The sequence below is a fragment of the Triturus cristatus genome, chromosome 1_1 (genome assembly GCF_964204655.1).
Source record: "Triturus cristatus chromosome 1_1, aTriCri1.1, whole genome shotgun sequence".
NCBI lineage: Eukaryota > Metazoa > Chordata > Amphibia > Caudata > Salamandridae > Triturus > Triturus cristatus.
This window is the reverse complement of record NC_140579.1, coordinates 1,208,242,666-1,208,266,937: the sequence shown is the minus strand read 5'-3', so window position 1 is coordinate 1,208,266,937 and position 24,272 is coordinate 1,208,242,666. Positions and strand designations below refer to the sequence as shown.

Here is a 24,272-nt window from a genome sequence, read left to right as displayed (position 1 = left end):
TGGAATTTTAAAGATTAGGGACACTTCTAATCGAGTCAGGACCAAACCCTCTTGGACTTAGGAAGTTCTAGGGCTAGCACCCACAAGAGTACCGGAGTACTCGAGTTACCTCACCCAGGGAAGCCGGGTCCATAGGTGTCTTTTGGTGTCGGGTCACGTCGTCGATTTCGATGGAAGCCTGCAAAGAACTGCTGCTGCCGTGAAGAGTAGAAGTGTCCAGAGAGATCCAAGCCTGGATCTAGGATGTAAGGAACCTGAAAGCAGTGGGGACAGAGTCTAGGTCACTTTCCAGTGGCCTAGGGCAGGATGGACCAATGCCCACAGATGTCGGGTGCTTCAAGTGAGTTGATGGGTGTCTTGACTCTTCAGCCACGAGGTCCAGGAGGCATCGAAGAAGTCCACGAGCCGGATTCAGGCTGTCCCACGAAGTCTGTCGAGTGCTGCGGTGTCGGCGACCAGGAAATACCCAACAAGCCTTGGCAACGGCAAGTCTCAGGAAATCAGAGAAAGGACTGCGGTGCAGACCAGCAAGGTCTGATGGACTCACCCAGCGAGGGTAAGTAAGAGCAAGTCTGGAGCAACCAGAAAAGCCCCAACAGAAGTGGAGTTGCCTTCGTGGGGACCTGCTAGCCAACGGGCTAGTGATCGCGAAGGAGCCTCAAACGGTCACACTGGAAGCTGGCCCACGGGTCACTCGTGGAATGGAGGCCAACTATCTTCGGTGCAGGAGGTGCTCAAGGCTGGGGCTACTTGGAGCCCAAAGCACAACTTTGAGGATGACCAGGAAGATAGTGTTGCTGCAAAAGTTCACGGTGCCCAGTGGTCACGGTTTCACGTTACCCACAATAGCCATGGGCCTCAGCTTTGCTGTGGACTCAGGGTAGCCTCGGGGAAGTCTGGAAATCCAGCTCTGGTGAGGCAAATACTTCGGCGTCCGGCGTGAGCTTCAGCAATGCAGACTGGTCAGTTGCTTCTTTGGTGCCTGCCAAGCAGGGGAGTCACTCCTTGACCCCAAGGGATATTTCTTCCGTCTTCTAGTCGTGATAGAAAGTCGAAGGTCCAGGATATATGTTTCAGAGGTTCGTCCAGGGTAATCTAAAATCCTAGGGACTGGATTCCTATAAGTATACTAAGTTTAGGGGATGGACTAACTCTAAGGCTCCACCTATGGGTGGGCCTGGGGTGGGGGTGGTTACACCCCTTCCCCTTTGTCCAGATTCGCGCCAGAGCAGGGGCTGAGTGCCCCTGCAACCGGTTTGATCTGGGCTATGCACAGGGACAGCTTGTGTGCCCCAGGCAGTGTCTCAAAAGCATTCTCTGAATGCACCCACCCTGCACCAATACACATCTGCCTATCTGGGGAGGTGGTTACACCTCCATGTGACAGGAAACCTATTGTCCAGGCCTCCCCTGCCGGAGTTTCCCCCAGCAGCAGGAGGCCAGACCCGTGTCTGTGGCAGTGGCATCCATGGCATCCATTTTGTGATGCCAGGGCTTTGAATGGATTTAACCGGGTTTAGCCAGTGTGAACATGTCTCTTCCTCTAGAAGGGTGGAATGCTACCCCCGCCGCCAGAACTGGGGGGGGAGGGGGGTAGTATTCCAAAGCGTTTGACACCAAACATGACATGTTTTGATGCAGCCATTCCAAAGTTAGCATTTACCGCAAGGTTATAATGCACTTAAGAGTATATGGTATGGCTGTATCACAGAACACAACTGGTGGACCGTGTTACAGATCCATTACCGGCAGCACAGCCATTCAAATTCAATGAGTCCAATCAATTAGATCATGTTATCCTTAGTCTTTATGTACTCTTTAGTTAGTCCATTGCTTTATTCTGCCATTTTCTTTCCGTTATCTTCAATTCATTTTACTTATTTAAGGTCAATCAAAGATGAATCACCCACACACAGGAGGCAAGATGGTTTCCAAATGTCACGTGTTTTATTGAATTACCCAATGCATTTCGGGACGAATCCCTTCGTCAGGGGCATCTAAAATACACAGATTAATAAACGTCAACAGTCATTACAAATCAACCACTGTGATACACTTCATGTATTTAAAATAATCATTTATGCCCGTGATTTGTGCTCAGTACATAAACCCACGCACTCAACCCATCCTATTAAAAAGAAACACCGAGCCATCCGCTATGTAGCCCTCTCAAAACCTCCCGAATCCTGTAAGTCTGCGCCTGTCTTCTAAATAACCCACCTCCGTTAGACTAACACCTTTTCCTTTGTTAAGACAAAAATGCATTAAAATACCTAGCGAAATGCTGTTTTCCTTCGCTTACCGTGACATGTATAATAAGTCCTTCAAGAATAAGAAAGCTGCGGAGCCTCGCTTGCTGCCGGCAACTAATTCACACAAACGTGATCACATCGTTCACATTTCCAAAGTGCTCACGCACACGTCTTTCTCTATATAATGAAAAAACGTATAGCTTCCCATCTCATTCTTGTACTCGTCACTGCACACTAATTATCTTCAGGTGCTCAATCAAAAGCATCTCTCTTAACTGCAAGTCACTCAACGACTGGCTTCCGGTTTTGTTAAAAAAATGTCAAACAAACATTCTTTTGCTAGTTAAAAACTACATTGCCCATGTAGGAACCTGGGTTCACCAGGCCCTAAGGGCGGTAACGTGGCGCGAGCCGGTCGGGCAACCAGAGGGCTATGTGTTAAGCAACCATACACCACACACTCCTCATGGACTAGGGACACACACAATAAGTGACGCCACACCGTTTAAATTATGCAAATACTTCAAGTTTATCCAAGTATAGCTGGTCAGTTGCAGTTCAGGAAATAACAAGGTAATACATGAATCATAATACCATCGTTCAGTACATGCGACACTCGTGGGGATATCTATGCAGTGCCTAACCTCATTCATGTACCCACGCCTGCTGGTTAAATGCGGGAGATTCTAGCGCTGTGCGCGCTTATGTAAAGTCTTTCCCTGAACAGGCCGTCTAACACAGCGTAATACTTGTAAGGGGGAACATTGGGTTCATCAACATGGCGCCTGTCGAACTGAGCGCTCCTCGTGACCACTGGCCCTTGTACTGTGAAGCAAGGCACATAAAACACAGCGCTACGCGCAATCAGTTGCATGTGGAAACGTTTGCGTAGAACAATTATCACAACGCGTTACTCGTAATCAGTTGCATATCATTACCTTCGAGCAGAGCATATAACACAATGCGCTACTCGCATTCCTGGGCATGTAACTACGGTCGAGCAGAGCATATAACACAGTGCGCTACTCGCGTTCCTGGGCATGTAACTACTTTCGAGCAGAGCATATAACACAGTGCGCTACTCGCATTCCCTGGCATGTAATTACTTTCGAGCAGAGCATATAACACAGTGCGCTACTCGCATTCCCTGGCAGGTAGTTACTTTCGAGCAGAGCATATAACACAGTGCGCTACTCGCATTCCTTGGCATGTAATTTACTTTCGAGCAGAGCACATAACACAGTGCGCTACTCGCATTCCTTGGCATGTAATTTACTTTCGAGCAGAGCATATAACACAGTGCGCTACTCGCAGTCCCGGTCTCTCCGGCTGGGGAAGCAGGGTCGGTGGCGTGAAGCGCCACACGAGGGTAATGTCAGTCAGTTCTTTGGGCGGCTTCCAGCGGGGAGGGTGACAGGACTTGAGGAGCGGGTCCCTATGCTCCGGTGCAGTTCACAGAGCACCGCGCTCAGTATTGTGGAAGGGGGGCACGGATAGGATCCCTCGGCGGGGTCTCTCCGTCGCGCAGGCAGGGTAGGGGACTCCCACGGATGGGACAACCCGGGCCAAGTGCGGTGTGGTTACCAGACCAGCAGGGGGCGCACCAGGGGGGATCTCGGCCTCCGGGCTTACCTCCGTCTCGGCGTCAGCAGGCGTCCGTCCTCACGACGATGGGGGAACTCGGCCCCGACCTTGCGCACCTCCTCACACGGCTGCGACGGCAGCGACGGGGCCCCGGGCTTCGCCTGGGCCTCGCGACACAGCAGGGCACTCCTCCAGGCCGCGGCGGTGAGCGCGCTGACTTCGTCGTCGCAGGGGGGGTGCTCAAATTAAGGATGGGGTAAAGTGCTCAGCGGAGCACGCTGCCGGGGGTCCCAGACCAGGGCAGGGAGCGCAGGGGTCACAGCGCTAGTACCTGGTCGATCCCCGGTGGCTTGGCAATCGGTTTAGCAATTAGTTCAATAGGTTAGCTTGGACACGCAGTCTCAACTCTGGCATTCAAGGCTTACAGCTCGCTCTTGTCATGCAGTCTCCGCTCTTAAAGTTAGGTTTCAGTTCTCAGTTGACAGATGAAGTCTTTTGGCGCAGATGTATCTGGCGCCCTTAAGGGGTTCTGTTACAGGGGTAGGAATGGAGAGGGCGACTAGATCCTTCCTAGTCAGGTTGGCAGAGAGTCTCTGGGTCCTCCTACTACTGGGCAAGATCAGTGGGATTCACAGGGCACCTCACTCACTTAAGAGGCAGTACCTAAATCCTGTCACTCTCAGAGGCATAAGTCCCTGGCTAGGCCCTACCGCCTACACTCCTGGTGGATTCTTCCAGCTCTGCTTCACCCCAATGGCCAACTCACCACAAAAGTTTCCCTCCCACTCTTAAGTAGCCCTAGGTCAGGTGACCTCTAGCCAAGGCGGCAAAAGTAAAACCCCACCACCCTTCTAGAAGGTTCCAGCATCTTCCAGGAGCTTCCCCACTCTACTTATGGGACAAAAAGGCAGGCTGGTGTCGCAACATTGTTGTGGGTCCCAGCCAGCTCCTGGCAGCTAGGGTGCTACTATGAAAAACGACCACCCTGCAGTAGCAGGGGTCTGTGTCAGCCATCTTGGGAGAAGTAAGCACCTGCACCTTAACACTACAAAAACGAAAAAAATGAGGGAAAAAGGGCCATGTCCAACATAACCCCCTTCCAGCCGAAAGCCAGGGTAGACCGATCAATGCCTTGATGGTCTTCCCTGGTTGGGGCGAGAAAAGGTGGACGCAGGCCCGCAACGGCAGGAGCACCCGCAGGTTCTCCTCCGCTCTGGAACCCGATGGTTCCCTAACAAACCTCCCTGGACCAACGAAACCACCCCACTGGGGCTCCCTAGCTAGTTGTGGCCTGGACCGGCCCCTGGGCCGTCCAGATGTCTCTGGCCCGGGTGATCTCGCGGAGTGGGGGGCAGTAGCCCCAGGCCTGTAGTGCCTGTTGACCACTCCGGTCCTCCTCCTTGCAGTCCTAAACTGCCTCTGGTCCTTCCTCCTGGGGTTCACACCCTTAGGCTGACCAGCCTTCAGGGGCGAGGCTCTCCTCCCCCTAACTCTCCTTCTGGGGTTCCTCACCCTACCCTGCGAGGCACCCTCAGACCACCACTTCCTCCTCAGTCTAGGGCCTTGACCCCTCAACTGATCCCTCAACCTAGGGTCTAAACCCTTAGGCTGAGTCGGTGCCCGAGGCGAGACCTCCCTCCCTCTGCACCCCCTCCCAGAGTTCCGCACCCTCCCACCGGGAAAGGTACCCCTGGAAGTCAATCCTGGGGGGACACTGCTGATAGATGTCCCACCCGCCAGGTCAGGCAACCCCTGAGCCTGGCACCCCAGCACAGGATCTAAACCCTGAAACTGGGCCAACCCCAGAACCTCAGGCGCGCTGGTTACAGTCGCCCTGGGTCCTCCTGACACTAGGGGCTCCCCTGCACTGGATGGCACATCGGGACAGCCTAGGCTCCCAACCTGGGGCTCCCTTGCGGAACTCTCCAGGCCCTGAGACTTCGGTTGGGGCACCTCGGGACACCTCCCCGTCTCACGCCTTCCTACAGATAGGTCGTGAGGCCCTACAACCCTCTCTCCCTGGGACCTAGCTGGGCTATCTGTCACTTCTCCCACCTCGCTGGGTTGGGAGATCCCTGCACCACCCCCTTCAGGTTCACACCCCAATGCCTCCTCAGACACCCTAGTGATGTCATCCTGGGGTAAATAAAATCCTAGCTCCTGTGGAGCTTCCGGTATGCTGCCACCAGTGTCCTCACTGGACACACTCATCTGGAGGGCACGCAGCTCCAACTCCTTCATCCGAAGCTCGTGCGCCATCCTCCTCTCCTCCATTGCCCATTTCTTATTCTCCCTTTCCCTTTCTTTTTCCTGCTCCAACTTGGCTAGTTCCCATTTTAACTGCCTCTCTTCCCTTCTGTCCTCATACTCCTTTGGAGACGCGCTCCTACTAGACCCTGTCCTACTACTGGCCCCAGACCGTCTCCCTGGGGGCACATTTTCAGACTCCTCTATGTTTACAATGTCTAGGACTTCTTGGGCGCTCTCCTCCTGAGGTGCATCTGGCGCCCCCTGTCCCTCATCCCCTCTTCCTTCTGGGTGGGCTTCTACCCATGCCCTAATGGCGGTACGGAGTTCCGGCGCTTTGGCCCTCCGCATCCCAGGCACCCCCAACTCCTGCGCGAACTCCCTTAGTTGCTTCACTGTGTACCCCTCGAGGTCAGCTAACCGGGATTCCATTCTGGCAGGTGGGGACCTAGACACTAAGGAGAAAATTCCTAGGGTATAGGCAACAGTTACCGGCTCACCAGGCTTCTTGCACTCTCAACCTGGACAGTGGAACTAACAATGCAGCAATCAATGTTTGTTTTTAGAGCTTTGGAACACAACAGGCGTTTAATTGTGGCGCCCTTCGCCTCACGGAAGGGTGCTGTATGGTCACAAGTCCCAAGGATCCCACCGCTCGCCAACAATGTAGGAACCTGGGTTCACCAGGCCCTAAGGGCGGTAACGTGGCGCGAGCCGGTCGGGCAACCAGAGGGCTATGTGTTAAGCAACCATACACCACACACGCCTCATGGACTAGGGACACACACAATAAGTGACGCCACACCGTTTAAATTATGCAAATACTTCAAGTTTATCCAAGTATAGCTGGTCAGTTGCAGTTCAGGAAATAACAAGGTAATACATGAATCATAATACCATCGTTCAGTACATGCGACACTCGTGGGGATATCTAAGCAGTGCCTAACCTCATTCATGTACCCACGCCTGCTGGTTAAATGCGGGAGATTCTAGCGCTGTGCGCGCTTATGTAAAGTCTTTCCCTGAACAGGCCGTCTAACACAGCGTAATACTTGTAAGGGGGAACATTGGGTTCATCAACATGGCGCCTGTCGAACTGAGCGCTCCTCGTGACCACTGGCCCTTGTACTGTGAAGCAAGGCACATAAAACACAGCGCTACGCGCAATCAGTTGCATGTGGAAACGTTTGCGTAGAACAATTATCACAACGCGTTACTCGTAATCAGTTGCATATCATTACCTTCGAGCAGAGCATATAACACAATGCGCTACTCGCATTCCTGGGCATGTAACTACGGTCGAGCAGAGCATATAACACAGTGCGCTACTCGCGTTCCTGGGCATGTAACTACTTTCGAGCAGAGCATATAACACAGTGCGCTACTCGCATTCCCTGGCATGTAATTACTTTCGAGCAGAGCATATAACACAGTGCGCTACTCGCATTCCCTGGCAGGTAGTTACTTTCGAGCAGAGCATATAACACAGTGCGCTACTCGCATTCCTTGGCATGTAATTTACTTTCGAGCAGAGCACATAACACAGTGCGCTACTCGCATTCCTTGGCATGTAATTTACTTTCGAGCAGAGCATATAACACAGTGCGCTACTCGCAGTCCCGGTCTCTCCGGCTGGGGAAGCAGGGTCGGTGGCGTGAAGCGCCACACGAGGGTAATGTCAGTCAGTTCTTTGGGCGGCTTCCAGCGGGGAGGGTGACAGGACTTGAGGAGCGGGTCCCTATGCTCCGGTGCAGTTCACAGAGCACCGCGCTCAGTATTGTGGAAGGGGGGCACGGACAGGATCCGTCGGCGGGGTCTCCGTCGCGCAGGCAGGGTAGGGGACTCCCACGGATGGGACAACCCGGGCCAAGTGCGGTGTGGTTCCCAGACCAGCAGGGGGCGCACCAGGGGGGATCTCGGCCTCCGGGCTTACCTCCGTCTCGGCGTCAGCAGGCGTCCGTCCTCACGACGATGGGGGAACTCGGCCCCGACCTTGCGCACCTTCTCACATGGCTGCGACAGCAGCGACGGGGCCCCGGGCTTCGCCTGGGCCTCGCGACACAGCAGGGCACTCCTCCAGGCCGCGGCGGTGAGCGCGCTGACTTTGTCGTCGCAGGGGTGGGCTCAAATTAAGGATGGGGTAAAGTGCTCAGCGGAGCACGCTGCCGGGGGTCCCAGACCAGGGCAGGGAGCGCGGGGGTCACAGCGCTAGTACCTGGTCGATCCCCGGTGGCTTGGCAATCGGTTTAGCAATTAGTTCAATAGGTTAGCTTGGACACGCAGTCTCAGCTCTGGCATTCAAGGCTTACAGCTCGCTCTTGTCATGCAGTCTCAGCTCTTAAAGTTAGGTTTCAGTTCTCAGTTGACAGATGAAGTCTTTTGGCGCAGATGTATCTGGCGCCCTTAAGGGGTTCTGTTACAGGGGTAGGAATGGAGAGGGCGACTAGATCCTTCCTAGTCAGGTTGGCAGAGAGTCTCTGGGTCCTCCTACTACTGGGCAAGATCAGTGGGATTCACAGGGCACCTCACTCACTTAAGAGGCAGTACCTAAATCCTGTCACTCTCAGAGGCATAAGTCCCTGGCTAGGCCCTACCGCCTACACTCCTGGTGGATTCTTCCAGCTCTGCTTCACCCCAATGGCCAACTCACCACAAAAGTTTCCCTCCCACTCTTAAGTAGCCCTAGGTCAGGTGACCTCTAGCCAAGGCGGCAAAAGTAAAACCCCACCTCCCTTCTAGAAGGTTCCAGCATCTTCCAGGAGCTTCCCCACTCTACTTATGGGACAAAAAGGCGGGCTGGTGTCGCAACATTGTTGTGGGTCCCAGCCAGCTCCTGGCAGCTAGGGTGCTACTATGAAAAACGACCACCCTGCAGTAGCAGGGGTCTGTGGCAGCCATCTTGGGAGAAGTAAGCACCTGCACCTTAACACTACAAAAACGAAAAAAATGAGGGAAAAAGGGCCAAGTCCAACAGCCCAGAATCCCATATCACATGTATTTGCATACCCTTCATCCTCACCAACTAACCCCGTGCTTCTACTATGTAACCTCAACTAAAACAGTGGGTTTAAAACCAGCACATCGCATCAATAAAAAGTACAATCACTGAGTTTCAATGATGCTCATGTAATTACATTATTTGAACAAATGAAGTTTGTAAAAACATGTTGATATTTCACTGCAAATCCTCCAAACGAGACAAACAACTCCTGTGTGTGTCTACTCCATTTCAGTTCTTCTCTAGAAATCAATAAGTCATTCGTTTTTTCATGGTAATCAGAGTCTATTCGTGGGTGCAAACTCGCAGTTAGGACGGTGATGTATACAATGCAAACATAAGTAGCGGGATGCACACCATTAATGTATCCTGGGAATTTAATCTAAAACTTGACATATTGTACAGTGTAGGCGTGCATGCCTGATAAGCGCTCCGTCCAAATGCGCCTGCAAAATGAACACAACTGGTGGACCCTGTTACAGATCCATTACCGGCAGCACAGCCATTCAAATTCAATGAGTCCAATCAATTAAATCATGTTATCCTTAGTCTTTATGTACTCTTTAGTTAGTCCATTGCTTTATTCTGCCATTTTCTTTCCGTTATCTTCAATTCATTTTACTCATTTAAGTTCAATCAAAGATGAATCACCCACACACAGGAGGCAAGATGGTTTCCAAATGTCACGTGTTTTATTGAATTACCCAATGCATTTCGGGACAAATCCCTTCGTCAGGGGCATCTAAAATACACAGATTAATAAACGTCAACATAGTCATTACAAATCAACCACTGTGATACACTTCATGTATTTAAAATAATCATTTATGCCTGTGATTCGTGCTCAGTACATAAGCCCACGCACTCAACCCATCCTATTAAAAAGAAACACCGAGCCATCCGCTATGTAGCCCTCTCAAAACCTCCCGAATCCTGTGAGTCTGCGCCTGTCTTCTAAATAACCCACCTCCGTTAGACTAACACCTTGCAGAATAAAGCAATGGACTAACTAAAGAGTACATAAAGACTAAGGATAACATGATTTAATTGATTGGACTCATTGAATTTGAATGGCTGTGCTGCCGGTAATGGATCTGTAACAGGGTCCACCAGTTGTGTTCATTTTGCAGGCGCATTTGGACGGAGCGCTTATCAGGCATGCACGCCTACACTGTACAATATGTCAAGTTTTAGATTAAATTCCCAGGATACATTAATGGTGTGCATCCCGCTACTTATGTTTGCATTGTATATATCACCGTCCTAACTGCGAGTTTGCACCCACGAATAGACTCTGATTACCATGAAAAAACGAATGACTTATTGATTTCTAGAGAAGAACTGAAATGGAGTAGACACACACAGGAGTTGTTTGTCTCGTTTGGAGGATTTGCAGTGAAATATCAACATGTTTTTACGAACTTCATTTGTTCAAATATTGCAATTACATGAGCATCATTGAAACTCAGTGATTGTACTTTTTATTGATGCGATGTGCTGGTTTTAAACCCACTGTTTTAGTTGAGGTTACATAGTAGAAGCACGGGGTTAGTTGGTGAGGATGAAGGGTATGCAAATCCATGTGATATGGGATTCTGGGCAATGTAGTTTTTAATTAGCGAAAGAATGTTTGTTTGACATTTTTTTAACAAAACCGGAAGCCAGTCATTGAGTGACTTGCAGTTAAGAGAGATGCTTTTGATTGAGCACCTGAAGATAATTAGTGTGCAGTGACGAGTACAAGAATGAGATGGGAAGCTATACGTTTTTTCATTATATAGAGAAAGACGTGTGTGTGAGCACTTTGGAAATGTGAACGATGTGATCACGTTTGTGTGAATTAGTTGCCGGCAGCAAGCGAGGCTCCGCAGCTTTCTTATTCTTGAAGGACTTATTATACATGTCACGGTAAGCGAAGGAAAACAGCATTTCGCTAGGTATTTTAATGCATTTTTGTCTTAACAAAGGAAAAGGTGTTTGCGTTGTATGTATCACAGAACAGCCATAAGGAAGTATTTCCGAATGCTGCAGAGGGGCTCAGCTCATGCTTGGGCACCCTCTCACATAAAACCAAGCACTCTGCCTTCAGGATTGTCAAGGCCTGCCATAGTAGTGGCTTATAGGTTTATATGTGTCTGTATAAGGTAGTGATATAGGTAGCCTATACCACAGTAAGGGGTGCAAGCACACCCTTACCCAGGTTGCCGTAGCAGACCTGTTGTGTCATTTTGGAGTGCTTTCCAGGGGTGGCATAATACATGCTGCAGCCCCTGGTAGACCTCTGAGGTACCTATGCCCTAGGTACATAGTATACCATATACTAGGGGCTTATAAGGCACTCCAGAATCCAATTAGATATGTACCTAATGTACATGGAAACCATTTTAGAGAGGAAGCAGCTAGGCTGTGGGCATGATTAGCAGGGCCACAGCCAGACTAAGGTCGGAAAAAAGTGAAACACCAGCAAAAAGTGGGGCTACCCATGTGAAGCAGATCCTACTCTCCTACACGTGGGATCCGCGTCCAGCATCGTGGTCACCGGGATGGCATCGTGGCAGCTACTTAGACACCGCCCTCGCGCTCTGATGTCAGTTCTTTCTTTTTCCGTGCCAGCCAGCGCAGATACTGGAAGAGCGGTACCTCAGTCATTTTTTGACTAACTTTTTCTCGACTTTTGTCGCCTTCTTTTTTGAGTCTTCCACTCCGACGCTGCACGAGGGATGCCCGGTTTCAAGGCCTGCGGCTCCTGTCATCGCATGATGTCGGTGACGGATGCGCACCGCATGTGTCTTTTTTGACTGGAGCGCGACCAGGACCCCAAGTTGTCCTGCGACTGCCGGTCGATGGCGCCGAAGGCTTTGCGGGAGCGGTCCCGAAAGCTGCTGGAGCACCGGCAGTCTGCTCCGTGCCGTTCAAGGTCCCAGTTGAGAGGGAGGTCGAGGGACCGGTCGCGGAGCCATCAACATTCCGGTTCCAAATCTTCGACATCTTTGCACGTGGGGTTGGGTGAGTCGAAGCATAAGAAGAAGTCGAAGAAACATTGTTGCTCTTCGACTTCTCCTCGTCGGTCGGCCGATCCGAGGAGGCACACGGGTAGTGCCCCTCCCGCGGCTCCACGTGCAGAGCCCGAATAGTCGACTCCAAGTTTCCCTCCCTTTCTGGGACCCGGAGCAACTCCCACCCAGCTTCGTACGTTCTACGAAAGCGATGCATGCCATCTTTGGGCAGACTGACAGCGCCGGTGCGCCTTCAGGCCCCGCGGCCTCGGTTGGGGGGCCTAGGTCTTTGCTGCCGGCAGCTCCGGCCCAGTCGCCACAGGCCCCCCTTGGATCCAGGCCTGGATCCGGATTGGCACTCCGGATTGGCACCACTACCGCGTTCGACGCCGGTCGGCTCCCTGGCTGGCGTCAAGTGGGGTTTTTGTACCCCTGTTCACTCCTGGAGCCCCTTTTCAACCTGAGTGGCATCGAGACGCTGAGGAGGAGGACTGGGAGGGGTCAGGTGACTGTTTAACTGACCAGCTAGGTTCTGACCAGGACTGGAGAGAGGAACTGGGGCATGCCAATGGTCTCGACCCTTCCCCTGAACTTGGCATGTTGTTTCCTCCTACCGTGGCTACGGAGGAGGGAGAGTCGTACGCAGTGGTGTTGTGTGGGGTGGCTGAGGCTCTTAACATCGAGCTTCCTTCAGTGGCGGTCAGGACTAACCTCCTGACAGAGGTGCTTCAACAGGCTGCGAGTTCTTCGGAGTCCCTGCTGCCATTTAATGAGGACCTTACCGACGTCCTTTTGAGCACGTGGTCCAGGCCCAACACGGGGGCTCCCGTGGACAGGATGATTTCCCGATGCCACTGCCCGGCTCCGGGCGATCCCACTTTCCTCTCCCAACACTCTACCTCGGAGAGCTTGGTAATCCAAGCACCCACTTTCAAAAGCACCACCCCTCCCACTCCACCGGAACGGGAATCCAAGAAGCTTGACCACCTTGGTAATAAAATGTTCTCTTCCACCAGCTTAGGACTAGGGTCCGTAAACACTGCATGTCTCTTGGGCCGTTATTCCCACTCGCTGTGGGATACGGTGGCGCAGGTGCTGCCTCAGTGTCTGGATGCAGCGAAGTATAAGATACGTTGTGGGCTGGACACCGCCGACTCTCTAGGCAGAACCATTTCCACGTCAGTAGTGCTTCGTTGCTATGCCTTGATGAGGTCCACTGGCTTTTCAGGGGATGTCCCAAACACCTTGATGGACATGCCCCTTGATGTCCGTCGCCTTTTTGGCGACAAAGCAGACATGCTCTAGAGCATTTCAAGGACTCACAGGCTACGGCCAAGTCCTTGGGCTTCTCCACCTACCCTGCACAGTCTTCTTTTCGCCCCTTGCGTAGCTACGGAAGGGGTGCCCCGCTACGTCCCACCCAGAGCCACAGGCTGCAGCAAGTTACCCAAGCTTCGCGCAGCCGGGGACGTGGGAACAACCGTCATGGTTTCGGGGGCCAGCGGGTGGGCCAGTCTACAACCCCCCCTCTGCAGCAGCCTCCAAACCCTCCTAGTCCAACCTCTCAGGCCCATCAAACGCCAGTGGGCGGCAGGATTCGTCATCACCTCCTCCACTGGTGCACCATCACGTCGGACAGGTGGGTTTTGCAAATAGTTCGAATGGGCTTCTCCTTCCCCTTGGAGACTACCCCTCCAGCCATGCCACCGAGATTCCACCGCATGTCTGAGAATCATCTGGCCCTTCTCCAGCAGGAAGTTATTGCTCTCTTGGCCAAGAGAGCCATTGAGTGCATTCCTGTCCCAGAAGTAGGTCGTGGTTGTTACTCCCACTACTTTCTGGTCCCCAAGAAGGACAAGGGCCTGCGTCCTATCTTGAACCTCAGGGTTGTCAATCACTTCCTCCGGAAGGAGAAGTTCAAGATGTTGACACTTGCTCAGGTCTTGTCTGTTCTCGACCCGGATGACTGGATGGTAGCGTTGGACTTGCAGGATGCTTATTTTCACATCCCCGTCCTGCCGGCCCACCGGTGTTACCTACAGTTCATGGTAGGCCACGAGCATTTTCAATTTACCGTGCTCCCCTTTGGCCTTACCAGTGCCCCTCAGGTGTTCACAAAAGTGATGGTGGAGTTCACAGTTCATCTGCGCAAATCAGGGGTTTCAGTCTTCCCCTATCTAAACGACTGGCTGTTGAAGGCGGGCTCGCTCCAGGCAGTCATCTCCCACCTCCAGACTACGGCCGACCTCCTGCATTCGCTGGGGTTCTCCATCAATGTGCCAAAGTCGCACCTGATTTCCTCTCAGAAGCTCCTCTTCATCGAAGCAGTTATGGACACGACGCGGTTTCAGGTCTATCCCCCCCGAACAGCTAGTCCGGGATATTCAGACTATGATTCAGCCTCAATCGCGGGTTTCGATCAGAATAACTCTGAGGATGTTAAGCCTCATGGCCTCCTGCATCCTGCAGGTCGATCATTCCAGGTGGCATATACGGGCTCTGCAGTGGGACCTGAAGTTCCAGTGGGTGCAGCATCTGGGAAATCTGTCTGATTGTATCCAGATCTTGGAGTGCACTGCTCGACAACTGCAGTGGTGGCTCACGAACCAGGATTGGGGCAATGGCAGATCCCTCTCCCTTCCCCAACCAGAACACACGGTGGTGACTGACACATCCCTTTTGGGATGGGGTGGCCATATGGGAGAAGCCTAGATCAGAGACCTCTGGTCTCTGGCGGAGTCTGGGCTTCACATCAACCTTCTGGAGCTCCGGGCGATTCGTCTTGCACTGAAAGCATTCCTTCCCTTTGTCCGGGGAAGAGTAGTGCAGGTGTTCACAGACAACACCTCCGCCATGTGGCACTGCAACAAACAGGGCGGGGTGGGGTTGTGGACCCTCTGTCAGGAGGCCCTTCGCCTCTGGACATGACTGGAACATCAGGGCATATCCCTAGTGGTTCAACACCTGGCAGGTTCTCTGAACGCCAGGACGGACAAACTCAGCAGCAGGTGCATGATGGATCACAAATGGCGTCTTCACTCGGAGGTGGTGCAAAGTCTCTTTCGACAGTGGGGAGAACCTTGGTTAGATCTATTCGCCACCAAAGAGAACGCGCAATGTCAGCAATTCTGCGCTTTGGCATTTCCACGGTGGTGCTAGCTCGGCGACGCTTTTCATCGCGAGTAGAGTTGCAGTCTGTTGTACGCCTTTCCACCTATACCACTTCTGCCCAGAGTGCTGAAGAAGGTCAGACACGACCGGGCCCAAGTCATTCTTGTGGCTCCGGATTGGGCACAAAGAGTCTGGTATCCCGAGCTGCTCAACATGGCCATCGATCCTCCGATCAGACTGCCTCTTCAGGAGGATCTTCTGTCGCAGCAGCAGGGGACGGTCCTCCACCCGAACCTGTCCAGTCTCCACCTCCTTGCGTGGAGATTGAGCGGTGGCAGTTGACGCCTTTCGACTTGCCTCCCGAAGTCTGTAACGTAATCTTGGCAGCCAGGCGTCCCTCCACAAAGACGGTATACGCCTGCAGGTGGAACACATTTGTGGCATGGTGCACAGCAAAAGCTGTGGATCCACTTTCTGCCCCTCTTTCTGAAGTACTCTTGTTTGCTCTCTTTAGCCCAGCAGGGCTCTGCTCTGGGCACTATGAAGGGCTATCTTTCAGCCATCTCTGCCTTCCTTCGGTCGCCAGATCAGCCTTCTCTTTTCAAGTCCCAGGTAGTTAACCATTTCCTAAAAGCCATAAGGCATTTTTTTCCTCCAATCCCCTTCGTCATGCCTCAGTGGGACTTGAATCTTGTGCTAACCTATTTAATGTGTGCTCCCTTTGAGACGCTGCATAACTGTCCTTTACGTCTTTTGACTCTTAAAACTGCTTTCCTGGTAGCCATCACTTCTGCTAGAAGGGTGGGTGAGCTCCAGGCTCTTTCTTCAAAACCTCCTTTCCTGTCTATTCATCCGGACAAAGTGGTTCTCCGGACCCGTCCATCCTTCCTTCCTAAGGTGGTCACTGCCTACCACATCAGGCAGACCTTTACTTTGCCCACCTTCTTTCCGCCTCCGCATCCATCAAAGGAAGAAGAGAGGCTCCACCGTCTAGACCCTAAACATACGCTCTCCTTCTATCTGGATCGCACAAAATAGTTCCCGGGTGGATGATGAACTTTTTGTTGGTTAAGTGGGCGCAAAGAAGGGTCGGGCTGTACACAAATGCACCATTTCTCGATGGGTCATGTTGTGTTTTAAGGCTTGTTACTCTCTGGCTAAAAAGGAGCCTCCAGTCGGGCTACGCGCTCACTCCACAAGGGCGACGGCAGCCATTACTGCCTTGGGAAGGGCAGTGCCTCTAAATGACATCTGTCAGGCAGCCACGTGTGCTTCGCTGCACATGTTCACCAAACACTCCTGCCTGAACAGCCAAGTCCGGAGAGACGGCTTCTTTGGCCGTTCTGTTCTCCAGAATTTTCTGGTGTGATCTTGGTTCGCAGACCCACCACCAGGGTTGGTATTGCTGGGGTATCTATTCTAAGGTAAGGAATCTATAACTAACGTGTTTCTTTCAGATGCACAAGTTACTTACCTTCAGTTATGATATATCTGTAAGAAACATTAGTTAGTTATAGATTCCTTACTGCCCCACCCATCCTTCCCGTTCTGCGAACTGATTTCGAGGGTTAAGAACAGCCTTTCAGGGCCCTAGTTTTGTGCACCAATGGTCAGTGTCTTGCATGGCTCTGCGTTTCTTGCGCGGAAAGTCGTGTACAGAACTGACGTCAGCGCACAAGGGCGGCGTCTAAGTAGCTGCCGCAAAGTCATCCCGGCGACTACGACGCCGACGACAGACACGGAGCCCTCCAATGCCACCTTACGACACGCAGAGGTACTGCTGACGAAAAAACTTTCCGGCTCTAGTCTGACGCCTGGGGGTAATTCTAAGGTAAGGAATCTATAACTAACTAATGTTTCTTACAGATATATCGTTACCGAAGGTAAGTAACTTTTTCTTTGTGTGTTTTCATGTGAACTGTGTTTTTTGTAGTGCTTCGCGTCTAGACACTATAATACTGTTTGGGGTCAGAACTCTGGCCCAAAGGGTTGTAGAGACATCTGGTTTTCAATGTTTATCCTAGTTTTATGTGTAGTATAATTCTCTTGTGTGTATTAAAGTATTTTTCTTTTATAAAAAGTAAAGCACTGACTGGACATTGATTTTATCAGCTGGTAGTACGATGTACACTGTATCCTGAATGTTTAACCCCCACCTCACCTCACCTCCTTGAGTAAGCCTTAGACTGCTCTGTTTCGCTACCCTGAGAGAGTCAAGTGCTGGAGAGGAGTGCTTGGTTATCCAGTTTTGGGTCTACTAGTACTGAGGTCTCCGTACACCAGCGGGTAACACTCCAGCTGATGCGATTGGAGCGCATTAACCCCCGAGTGCCTGGTGCCCAGAAAACCGGGTCTAACAACATGCGATTGAAAATGCAAACGAGATGGCATATTGTGACCCTAAGTTGCATACTGAGATCACAGTAGATGCGAGCCCGGTGGGGTTGGGAACAATCCTTGCTCAACTTAATGATTATCTGAATGCTCAAAGATACATTGTGGCTTATGCCAGTCAAAGCCTGTCTGACACAGAACTTGCCTATTCTCAGCCAGAGATGGAGAGTCTGGCTGTAATCTGTGCCTGCAAACAATTTTATGCATTTCTTCACAGAAAATCTTTCACTATCATTACAGACCACCAAGCACTTCACACCATTTTCCGAAATCCGAAAGCCATGATGCCCCCTCGCATTGAAAGGTGGGGGTTGTGATTACAAGAATACAACTATACAATTGTACAATTGTACACAAGGCAGGCAAAGATCAGAATTCTGCAGACCACTTTTCACAAGTGCCATTACGTTGTCACAGTTCCACACCCAAAACACCTGAAGAATATATCAACTTCATTGTAATGTCCAACACACCAGCAGCCCTATCTATTGAACAAATTGTGGCAGCTACCAATGCAGATAAAAACAATCTGGTACTGAAAGAAATCATTTCAACTCAATCATGGAGACGGAGTGTTCAACCTTTTGCTGACGATGTCGAATTTCAAAAATTCAAAGAAGGTATTGTCTTATGAGGCTCAAGAATCGTCATACCAGAGAGCCTGAGATAACAAGTCATAGAACTAGCCCATGAAGGACATTATGGCATTTTCGCAGCTAAAAGACCCTTAAGAGACATAGTGTGGTTCCCATGCCTAGATGAGCAAGTTGAGAGGCAACTGAAAGAGTGCCATTTGTGCAACTGCCTTTCCCCCCCAAATTGACAGCATCCGTTAACCATATCTGATCTTTCTGCACATGCCTGGGAGAGAATTGCGTTTGACTTCTTTGGGACATCAGTGATGTCACTGACCATGTCATGAGGGATGTAATATGTGAGGTCATATGCAGTACATTACGTGGGTACGAGTTATAGTTAGCTCAGATTAACTATGACTGCTGAATTTTTCTGGTTTTGTGCGTGTGAAATCTGAGCCTAACTAAGTAGTTATTTTCTGTTCTAAACTTTGCCTTGGAAAGATATGTAGGAAATTCTGTAATATATCAATGGATTGCCATCAAATACTACAAACACTACTGCAATTCCATTTATATACAGGCACCTGACTCCACCGTCCCTGTACCTGTTCTCCAATAACTTGTTCTACATTTTTAGGTAACTTCACCTCTTTTGCTATAGGAGTGCCATTCTTCATTTCATAACATCATCCTCTCTAATCAATAGCGTGAACTAATCTATTATCCTAGACATAGCTTTCTTCATTAAAGAAAGACTCTGTACTAGAAGTATGTATGCATTCTCCACTAAAAACTGTACAACTGTTACTTCTATTTACTAATCTTTTTTTCTGGTTTTGTCTCCTCAAGTACAACACCATTTTGTCAAGAGTCTTTATTCTATTTATAATCAAAATAAAACCCTTCACCTTCAAAGCAAAGACCTTATCAACTGCTCTCTCAACTCGTTCTTTCTGTTTCACTGCATGTCTCCTTCCTCTATACGTCTTAATATTGTTCAGTAGATTTGTACCTACTCTACTACAAAACATCCTAGCTCGAATTTCCTTAAACTGCTTCTGTCTCCGGGTTAAGGTGTATACATCTTTGTTACATTCTTTCCTCTTCTTGCTATATAGATTTTGTCCTTTGTTATTATTCCTCATAGTTTGAATTTTATTTTCATTACTTCATAATCTTTGGAAATGTCCACATATATTTAAAAAAAAATGACCAATAGCTCTTTTTTTCGTTCACCACTTTTTCTTCATTTTGCCCCTTTTGAGCCTTAGTTCTGCATAGATACTGTACTTGCTTCTGTTCCTTTTCCCTTTGAGCTTTTGTAGGCAACGTGTCTATAATTATGTAGTTATTGTTCTGTGTAAAAACAAAACTATATTTGATTATTTTTAGCCAATGAACTAGCTACTTTACTACTGGCTTACACATAGTACAAAAATAGCTTTTATGTTATATTGCAGTTTTAAATGTACAAATCAACCTACCTACATAACTACAAGCACTTATTTCAATGTACCTATCCCAAACCAAAACACAAAACTTAAATTATTACTTACCTTTTAATATTATAGCACCCTCTCCTACAACACAGCTGCACCATATCTCAGTTCTCACTTACACACACTAAAAGATCACTTTATCCCTTATGTAGTCAATTTTAAAATAAACATCAACCAAAGTGTAAAAGTACATACAGTGTCTCAATACTGTAAATCCAAAAACACAACATAAGACCTTTTTCTGTGCCTCTCTACAATTGTGTCACCGGCACATTTAGTGTTTCAATACTTTTCTACTTGGATGTGTCAGACTTTTAAATTTTGGGAAACATTCCTTATAAAAAAACTGCACGTTAATGTGCATCACAGTTTATAGCTCACTCATTCTTCAGAGTACATGTAAACAGTGTGTGACAGGTTACATATATAATTCACCAGATGGTTCTAAAAGAGTAAATATTCCTCACTAAAACTTGTAAATACATGTGTTTGTGGTTGAGTACAACAATACTCCATGGATGATTAGATGAGTGTATATATAGTGCCATTGTAGGCACTACATTGGTGGTCCCATATCTGCATAGTTAGTGCCTTTGTATTCACATAATTGTATTGCTACTATCTGGGTGATTGGATGAACTCATGTGTGTTGCATGTGTAGTTTAATGAGTACATAATTGGTGCCTGTGTGATTGGAAGAGTGCATGTGTAGTGCCTGGGTGATTGAATAAGTCTAGATATCACACTTGATATATAATTGTATACATGCCTCTCTAAGAGTATATATTGCTCTGTTACTCAGTGTCCACATGCATCAATAAGTTTCTAATACTGAAAACAACAATTCTCACCTTTTGAAAGCACAAAACCTTTTCCTAATAGCATACCAACATCATTTCGCAAATATTTCTTGTGTCTTTAAAACCTATATTCAGAAATTCAAAAAAAAAAAGTTATATGCCAAGTGAAGCTTGCTCACAAACTCTCAAAAGACATTCTTCACTATTACCCCTCCCCAATTTTAAACAGAGCATGTTGAAAGAAATGCACCACCCTCACTATATACATGAATTTTTCAACAGTCCTGAAGAACATAGATTACCATGTAAACATATATGTAATTTCATAAAGATATACACCTTCAGGCCATCTTTCCAAAAATATATAGTTCTCTGCATCTTTAAGTAAACTCAACAGTCTTGTCGTACATATAACTATCTGCAACCAGAAAAACCATATCTCACGATCTAAACATATGCAAACCGATCATATAAGTTAACCCCTTCGCTGCCAGGCCTTTTCTCTCTCCTGTGTCAAGCCTTTTTTTGGCTATTTGGGGTAGTGCACGCTTAGGCCCCTGTACCTTTTTGACCACATTAGGTATCCACGCCAAATTTGCGTCCTTTTCTTCCAACATCATGGGGATTCTAAAGGTACTCAGGGTTTGTGGATTCCCCTGGAGGGGTCACAGAAATGAGCCACAGAAATGAGCCAAAATACAGCAAAATTTTGTTTTTTTGTGGAAAAATTGGAAAAACGGCCTGCAAATGCATCTGGGTTTTTCCCTGCAAATGTTATCAAAAAAGGGTTTGTGGGGTTGAAATCACCATTTTCCCAGCTTTTCGGGGATACCAGACTTTTTTCAGAAACCCAACATTTTTTACACAGTTTTGGGATTTTTCTGGGACATAGCCTATTTTTGCTATTTTTTGTGCTTTTGACCTCCTTCCAGTTAATGGCAGAAATGGGTACAAAAGCAATAATGGATCCTGGAAAGCTATACATTTTCGAGAAGAAGACAAAATTCTGAATTCAGCAAGGGGTCATTTGTGTAGATCCATCAAGGTTTTTTTTATAGAAACAAACAGTTAAATATAGGATAAATTGAAAATTAGTTGAAAAAAACAGCCTTTGTGTCAACGTTTTCACCTGTAACTTCTTCTAATTATGACAGCTCTTTGAAAGCAATATACCGTTGCATCTGCTGGACATTACTGGTTGTGGGGATATATAGGACTTGTAGGTTCACCAAGAACCCGACGAACCCAGAGCCAAAAACTGAGCAGCAACTTGCAATGGTTTTTTATTATGTACCGGGCATATAGTAATTATTCTGTAAAAATGTGTACATGGAAAAATCGGTATGAAAGACACCTATGTATTTCTGAAATGGGAACAAAATATAAAGTTTAGAAACGGTAGATATTTGCACATTTCCGAATTTGGGAATACTCATACTAGCATGAGAATTATCAGTCATGTTTTAGAATGACTTCTTTTTTACACAATATCTTTCATTTGGAAGGCAGAAATGCATCGGAAGTCAATAGATAATAACAGTTCCTTTACAAACCTGAAATACCCTAAGTCTCCCGATAAAAATGGTACCTCACTTGTGTGGGTAGGCATAGTGCCCGCGACAGGAAACGGCGCAAAGCGCAAAGTGGTCACAACTCAATATCGCAGTGAAAATGTACCCTTTTTTGGCAAAGTGCCTAGCTCTAGTTTTTTAACCCTAGCTCTGCGGGCACCTTGGGAAACCTAGCAAACCTATACATTTTTGAAAACTAGACACCCAGGGGAATCCAGGATGGGGTGACTTGACTGCCTCCCACCAGGGTCTGTTATCCAGAATCCCTTGCAAACCTAAAAAATTGTCCAAAAAAACACATTTTCCCCACATTTCTGTGGTGGAAAGTTCCGGAATCTGCGTGGATACACAAATTTCCACCCACCACGCGTTCCCCAAAGTCTTACGAGAAAAACGGTATCTCACTTGTGTGGGTCGGCCTAGTGCCCGCGACAGGAAACGGCGCGAAACGCAACGTGGTCACACCTCAATTTCGCAGTGAAAAATGACCCTTTTTTGGCACAATGACTAGCTGTAGTTTTTGAACCCTAGCTCTGCCGGCACCTTGGGAAACCTAGCAAACCTATACATTTTTGAAAACTAGACACCCAGGGAAATCCAGGATGGGGTGACTTGACTGCCTCCCACCAGGGTCTGTTACCCAGAATCCCTTGCAAACCTAAAAAATTGTCCCAAAAAACGCATTTTCCCCACATTTCTGTGGTGGAAAGTTCCGGAATCTCCGTGGATCCACAAATTTTGACCCACCCCGCGTTCCCCAAAGTCTTACGAGAAAATGGTACCTCATTTGTGTGGGTCGGCCTAGTGCCCGCGACAGGAAACGGCGCAAAACGTAGTGAGGTAACATCAAAATTGCCTATCTCAAAACCACCTGGTTTTGCAAGGGGGGTCACCTGGGTTTATGTCCCGGTGCTCGGCGGCCATCTAGGGAAACCTACCAAACCCATACATTTATGAAAACTAGACACCTGGGGGCTTCCAGGGAGGTATGGCTTGCGTGGATCCCCCAACGTTTCCTTACCCAGAATCCCCTGCAAACCTCAATTTTAGCTGAAAAAATCACTTTTTTCATACATTTTTGTGTGGGAAAGTTGTGGCATCACCGGGCTCACTCAAATTTCCCACCTCCCAGCGTTCCCCTGGGTCTCCCAGTAAAAATGGTGCCTCACTTCTGTGGGAGGCCCAAGTACCCGCGACAGGCAAGGGCCCAAAACGTAGTGATGCGACATCAACATTGCCCATCCCAAAAAATGTTTTGGCCCTTGCCTGTCGCGGGTACTTGGGCCTCCCACACAAGTGAGGCACCAATTTTACCGGGAGACCCGGGGGAACGCTGGGTGGTGGGAAATTTGAGTGAGCCCGGTGATGCCACAACTTTCCCACACAAAAATGTGTGAAAAAAGTGATTTTTTTCAGCTAAAATTGAGGTTTGCAGGGGATTCTGGGTAAGGAAATTTTGGGGGATCCACGCAAGCCATTCTGCCCTGGAAGCCCCCGGGTGTCTAGTTTTCAGAAATGTATGGGTTTGATAGGTTTCCCTAGATGGCCGCCGAGCATGGGCCAAAAAGACAGTTGACCCCCTTGCAAAACCAGATCGTTTTGACATTGTTTGTTTCTACAACAAACAATTGATGGACGGAATGCTGACAATGCAGACATTCTCCCCCAGTCAAGAGATCTGGGTTAAATCCATCGTTCTTTTGCCCACTACACCACCCCAGTTTAGACATGCCCATATGCAAATCAGTCTTGACCCTGTGCTTCATGGGAACAGTCCAGCCCGAACTGCCAAGCCATGTCTTCCCTGGACCGAAATCAAGCATCCTAGGACCGGTTGCTGGCTATCAGCCGTCATCAGCCAGGATAGCTTGACTCCAGTGGCATAGTGAGCACGGGTCCCACGTCTGGGAATACCCATCCCACTTAGGGCGAAAAGCGTTACAACAAACAATTGATGGACGGAATGCTGACAATGCAGACATTCTCCCCCAGTCAAGAGATCTGGGTTAAATCCATCGTTCTTTTGCCCACTACACCACCCCAGTGTAGACATGGCCATATGCAAATCAGTCTTGACCCTGTGCCTCATGGGAACAGTCCAGCCCGAACTGCCAAGCCATGTCTTCCCTGGACCGGAATCAAGCATCCTAGGACCGGTTTCTGGCTATCAGCCGTCATCAGCCAGGATAGCTTGACTCCAGTGGCGTAGTAAGCACGGGTCCCACGTCTGGGAATACCCATC

General features: G+C 49.0%; 1 protein-coding gene and 1 long non-coding RNA gene across 2 annotated transcripts in view; one reads left to right on the top strand and one right to left on the bottom strand.

The window, feature by feature from the left end:
• The window catches only part of LOC146871841 (S-adenosylhomocysteine hydrolase-like protein 1), an 879,643-nt gene that overhangs the window by 700,958 nt on the left and 154,413 nt on the right, over positions 1-24,272 (top strand). The window lies entirely within an intron of this gene.
• Positions 1-24,272, bottom strand: part of LOC146871842 (uncharacterized) — a 140,784-nt gene that overhangs the window by 46,620 nt on the left and 69,892 nt on the right. The window contains exon 2 of the long non-coding RNA XR_014981164.1: positions 20,511-20,584. This is a non-coding gene — a long non-coding RNA (uncharacterized LOC146871842). The remainder of the gene's footprint in view (positions 1-20,510; positions 20,585-24,272) is intronic.